This window comes from Heterodontus francisci, chromosome 32 (genome assembly GCF_036365525.1).
Source record: "Heterodontus francisci isolate sHetFra1 chromosome 32, sHetFra1.hap1, whole genome shotgun sequence".
In the NCBI taxonomy this organism is placed as follows: Eukaryota; Metazoa; Chordata; class Chondrichthyes; order Heterodontiformes; family Heterodontidae; genus Heterodontus; species Heterodontus francisci.
The window spans coordinates 359,672-365,671 of record NC_090402.1 but is presented as its reverse complement, the minus strand read 5'-3'; the positions used below and the strand labels follow the sequence as shown (position 1 = coordinate 365,671).

Sequence of the window (6,000 nt, the reverse complement as noted above, 5' to 3'; positions counted from 1 at the left end):
AGCTGTGAGGCTGCGGTGCTAACCACTGCGCCGGACTTCGGGCACTATCATTATATTTCAATCTTTAAAGGGAAATGGGTTTTAAAAATTTAATTAGGTGATCTAGTCCCTCTCCTACCACCCCCCCAACAACCATAGATTTAATTCCTTGCCCTCTCCCCCCACAAAATATTTAACTTGTGCATCTAACCTTTCCCCCGCAAAGTTCACAAACTTTAATCTTTACCCCTTCCCACCATCACCTACACCAATCAAATCACTCTGATGCCACTCCCCCCACCTCTCGGCACTGAAAAACATAACTGATCACCCCTCCCCACCAGTGTCCCGCCTAGGATTCCCGGGTGGGTATCTGAAGGCATGTGAGTGCTGGCCACTGGTACCAATATCGGAGTGGGATGGAAGGCGGAGGCAAGCAGGTAATTAATTCATTAAGTTAAATTTATTTAAATATGTAAATTTGGCTCCTGTCGCCGAGCAGCGGGGGTCCACCACTAGGCCTCGCCACCGTCAGCAATATCGGGCCAGGCCTTCCCGGCATCGAGGCCCGTGGCGGGCCTCTGCTGGAGGTATTTTCCGGCTTCTCCCTCTGCCATGATCCCCGATGCTCGGGGGCCGTATAATTCAGCCCTAGAAGTCAAGATTTTTGAAGAATTTTTTAAGCCACACTCCTTTATCTTACCATTTTCCTCTTTAGGTAATTCTCAGCAGGTTGTCCTGTGGTGGGATACAAAGTATTATGAATTGCAAGCCAGACAAAGAAGGTAACAGTGGCCAGTTTGGTAGATTTCATAGATGGGAATCTCTGCAAATAGACAACAGGAGGTGGTTAGGATAAGAGATCAGCATCAGTAACTTTGCAGTTAATAAACAACATATTAAGAGCACTGATTCATTGCAGAGTTCTGTTGTCAGACATTCACTGCCAGATCTGGCTGGATCACATAAAACACTATCGGGTCCTGCTCTCCTCTGCCAAAACTGCTCACTATTCCAGCATTACCCTTGAACGAAAAGATAACTTCCAGCTTCTTTTCTCGACTGCAAACAGTCTTCTTATACTCCTCTCCCCCATCTCCTCCTCCAAGTGCAAAGAAAATGGTGTTTTCAGAGATTTACAGTCTTATGAAGCTGGTGACCGTTGTGCTTTGCCATAGATAAGGATCTTTGTTACTTAGGTGTGCACTTGATCTATAGCCACCTAAAAACCTGGCTAAATGTGAGACTAAATCCAAATATTAAATGGATAAAACAAATGTGTATGTTATTTAAAATGCGTCTGTTTACTTCCCACTTTCGATGATACTTAACTTTCAAACAGCGTCGTGGATGACACTATCACGAAAATTGAGACCATCTGATCAACTGCCACTGCTGCTTCCCTCCCCACTGGACCAAACTTCTCTAACCATCCCCCTGCTGTCCGAGCCTTGAAAATGAACCATTCTGTAGTTTCTCTCCTATCTCCCCCATGTCCTCTCCAAGCTCATCTTGTCCGTGAGACCCACCTCCTGCTCCCTTGAACTTATCTCACTAAACTGCTGACCACCCAGCTCCCCTCATGGTCCCCATGTTGGTTGATATTGTTAAGTATTCTCTTTTCTCAGCTTCCTTCCCCCTCTCCTTCAATTTTACGTCATCACCCCCTCCACAAAGAAAACCCCATAACAATTCGGTCCTTGCAAACTACCGTCCCATCTCGAACCTTCCCTTCCTCTCCAAAGTCCTTGAACGTGTTGTCGCCTCCCAAACTCCTGCTGATTTTTCTCGGAACTCCATGTTTCAATCCCTCCAGTCAGGTTTCTGCCTCGCCACAGGACCAAAACAGCTCTTATCAAAGTTAAAAAATGACTTCCAATGTGACTGTGACAAAGGTAAATTATCCCTCCTCATCCTTCTCGACCTGTCTTCTGTCTTTGACATGGCTGATCACACCATCTTCCTTCAATGCCTCTCCACTGTTGTCCAACTAGGTGGAACTGCATTCGTCTTGTTCCATTCTTATGCATCAGTTGTAGCCGGAGAATCCCCTGCAATGGCTTCTCTTCCTATTCCTGCACAGTTACCTCTAGTGACCCCCAAGGATCTATCCCTGATCCCCTCATATTTCCCATCTACATGCTGTCCCTCACCTACATCTGAAAACACAGCATCAATTTCCATACATGCGCTGATGACACCCAGCTCTACCTCACCACCACCTGTCTCAACCCCTCCACTGCCTCTAAATTGTCAGATTGCTTTTCAGACATCCAGTACTGGATAAGTAGAAATTTGCTCTAACTATTGGCAAGACTGAAGCTGTTGTCTTTGGTCCCAACCACAAGCTCCATTCTTTAGACACTGACTCCATCCCACTCCCTGGCAACACTCTGAGGATGAACTAAACTGTTCACAATCTTGGTGTCATAACCATTGGCCGCCTATTTCCACCACTGGACCATTGCCTGACCCCGCCTCTGCTCATCTGCTGCTGAAACCTGCCTCCATTACCTGTGTTACCTCTAGACTTGACTATTCCAACACAATCCTGGCCTCCTTGAACCACCCTACAAACTTAAGGTCATCCGGAACTCTGCTGCCCATTTCCCAACTCTCATCGAATCCTGGTTGTCTATTAACCCTGTGCTCACTGACCTACATTGGCTCCTGGTTAAGCAAATGCCTTGATTTTAAAATTCTCATCCTTGCTTTCAAATTCTGCATGGCCTTGACCCTCCCTATCTCCGTCACCTCTTCCAGCCCTACAATCCTCTGAGATCTCTGTGCTCCTCCAATTCAGTCTTCTCGAGCACCCTGGATTTCCACTGTTCTATCGTTGGCAGTCATGCTTTCAGCTGCCAAGGCCCTAAGCTCTGGGATTCCATCCCTAAAGCTTTCGGCCTCTCTCTCATCCTTTAAGATGTTCCATAAAACCTGACCAAAATGTTCGTTACCTGGCACAATCTCCCCTTGTGGCTTAGTGGCAAATTTTGTTTGATAATGCAACTGTGAAGAGCCTTGAATGTTTTACTATGTTAAAGATGCGATATAAATACAAGTTTTTGTTGTGAGTACATTGAAAACATACCTTGGCTTTTATAATAAATGTGCACCTTTCATTTTGCAAAGGAACCAATTACAAATGAACACAAAAGCAAAGAAAAATAGATAAAATTCTCCATTTTTGTCACGCTCATGTTATTTATTTAGTGAAGAATCTTGCTCCAATGAGGAAGTGAGTTCTAATAATCATGCAGAAATCATTCTCTTTCCTTGTGTATTTTCAGGTCTGTTTGCTAAATGTAACAAACAGCTCATGGTTGTTGCAAAGGTAAAATCTACAGTGTGATTCCCATTCAGACACAGCCACAATCCTCTATCTAGTTTTGCACAGAGATGAAGAATCTGCGGTGAAAGTGTCGGCCACTGTGCATTATTACTCACGGTACGAGTTTGAAGTGTCACAGCGCGTACCAAAAGTAATAATGTACTGTCACCAACATACATTTCCTTATCTTTTCTCAGGTGTGACAGATTTTGGCCTTAAATAATGTAACGGCCGAAGTTTTTCAAACACCCCCAGGAGAATGGAAAAGTCCTGGGGAAAATTGATGTGCAGAGAGATTTGGGTGTTCAGGTCCACTGTTCCCTGAAGGTGGCAACGCAGGTCAATAGAGTGGTCAAGAAGGCATACGGCATGCTTTCCTTCATCGGACGGGGTATTGAGTACAAGAGTTGGCAGGTCATGTTACAGTTGTATAAGACTTTGGTTCGGCCACATTTGGAATACTGCGTACAGTTCTGGTCGCCACATTACCAAAAGGATGTAGATGCTTTGGAGAGGGTGCAGAGGAGGTTCACCAGGATGTTGCCTGGTATGGAGGGCGCTAGCTATGAAGAGAGGTTGAGTAGATTAGGATTATTTTCATTAGAAAGACGGAGGTTGAGGGGGCACCTGATTGAGGTGTACAAAATCATGAGAGGTATAGACAGGGTGGATAGCAAGAAGTTTTTTCCCAGAGTGGGGGATTCAATTACTAGGGGTCATGAGTTCAAAGTGAGAGGGGAAAAGTTTAGGGGGGATATGCGTGGAAAGTTCTTTACACAGAGGGTGGTGGGTGCCTGGAACGCGTTGCCAGCGGAGGTGGTAGACGCGGGCACGATAGCGTCTTTTAAGATGTATCTAGACAGATACATGAATGGGCAGGAAGCAAAGAGATACAGACCCTTAGAAAATAGGCGACATGTTTAGATAGAGGATCTGGATCGGCGCAGGCTTGGAGGGCCGAAGGGCCTGTTCCTGTGCTGTAATTTTCTTTGTTCTTTGTTCTTTGTTCTTTGAGAAGATTCGGTTTGGTCTCTTCAAGCACTGCTCCTGAACTCTGTACCACTAACCGTCATCAGAACTACAACCCATGCACCGATGAATCCAAATCCGCTGACAGGAAGTCTTTGGGCAGATGCTGCACATTTGCCGTGTGAAAGTGCATTAGCTTTCCATTTGTCTCCCAAACTACATTATTACCATTTCATTGTAACTGTGCACTCCAGGATAATCTTGGTCATTTGCAGATGTTTGTGAAAATTTCTGGACTTGGCCTATGCCAGCCCTCAAGACCAGTATTTCCCAGGCCCTCTTACTCAGATCAGAACCCAAAGCCAGTATTCTAAAGCCAGCAATCAAGTGGGCCAACACTTTAAAAACAGTTTGTTCTTGTGATGTGGGCAAGGCTGAATGTATTGTGCATCCCAATTGTCCTTGTGGGTCTTCTCCTTGAACCACTGTGTTCCTTAAGGTGACGCTGTAAGTAGGCATGAAGGTAGCAGCTTCTGACTGAGGGCAACTCAAGACAGAGGGCTGAATTTTAACCGCACGCTGCGCTCTGCGGCAGCACACTTTCAACTTGGCGGCCTTCCGACACGGAAGTGCCAGCGAGGAGACCATGCGATATTACGGTGGGAGCTTATTTAAATAGAGGGGACAGAGCGGCTGTCCCTGATGACGTGTAAGGGCAGCTGTCGCGTCCCCAGCAATGGCGTCTGGTGCCACCATTCAGGCGCTGGCACCATTTTTAAAGGGCTTTAAGCCCTGAGAATTAATTTTAAGTTTTACAGGTACATAATTCGAGATTTTTTATTAACAATTGATAAAGATTTGGTGGCCCTTCCCCAAACCCCCAATGGCCATTTAAGTGGCACTTATTGTCAAAAAATACTTTATTCTCTTCCTGAACGTTCCCCCTAATCTTCTAACATTTGGCCTCTAAACCCTTCCCACCATTCACACGACCAATAAACAGTGTTTTCCCTGCTCCCTCACCCCTTCAGCCCTGAAAATTTTATTCCTCCCTCCCTCTCCACCAGGTTCTCATCTTGGAACTCTGTTCGGTGCTCCGAAGGTGCGCGAAGCATGAATGGCGGCTGTAAAATCGGCGTGTGACGGCCGCTGCCTGCAGGTAAATTTATTTGCATCTCATTTAATGTAATTTGCATATGCATATGAAGGGCCCACCATCAGGCGACGGAGGTGGGGTGGGAGGCTGCACCGAGGTCCCCCCACCGCCGGTAATAGGTGGCGGGCCCTTCTCGACGTCGCAGGTTGAGGCCGGCCTCTCCCCTCAGAATTTTACTGGCACCCCCCGCCACAACCTGCGACATCAAGCGGTCGGTAAAATTCAGCCCAGTGTGTGAGCTTGGAAATTTGGAAAGTGTGGGAATTCGATGCAGTGAGGGAGGAGGTGCTGTTCTGACCTTTTACAAAAAAAAGAGTGGTCTGAGAAAGGGAGCTGGAGGCCAACAGTGAGAGAGAGCTGAAGCCTGGAAACATTAATTAAGTGAACGGGCAGGTGAGCAGTTGGTGAGTTTTAAGTTTTTTTTCTCTTTAAATGGGGGCAGTAGTTTAACTAGTACTGGGGAGATATAAATATTGCATTAAATTTTTAGCTTAACTAGTTAAACCAAATGATACAACTACAGATAATTATTGTAGCATATGGGAGCTAGTGGACACCAGTGTGA

At 46.0% G+C, this 6,000-nt stretch overlaps 1 long non-coding RNA gene across 1 annotated transcript in view; it reads right to left on the bottom strand.

The window, feature by feature from the left end:
• Nucleotides 1-280: 280 nt before the first annotated feature.
• The window catches only part of LOC137347396 (uncharacterized), a 30,354-nt gene continuing 24,634 nt past the window's right edge, over nucleotides 281-6,000 (bottom strand). Inside the window, exon 3 of the long non-coding RNA XR_010968953.1 lies at nucleotides 281-805. This is a non-coding gene — a long non-coding RNA (uncharacterized lncRNA). The remainder of the gene's footprint in view (nucleotides 806-6,000) is intronic.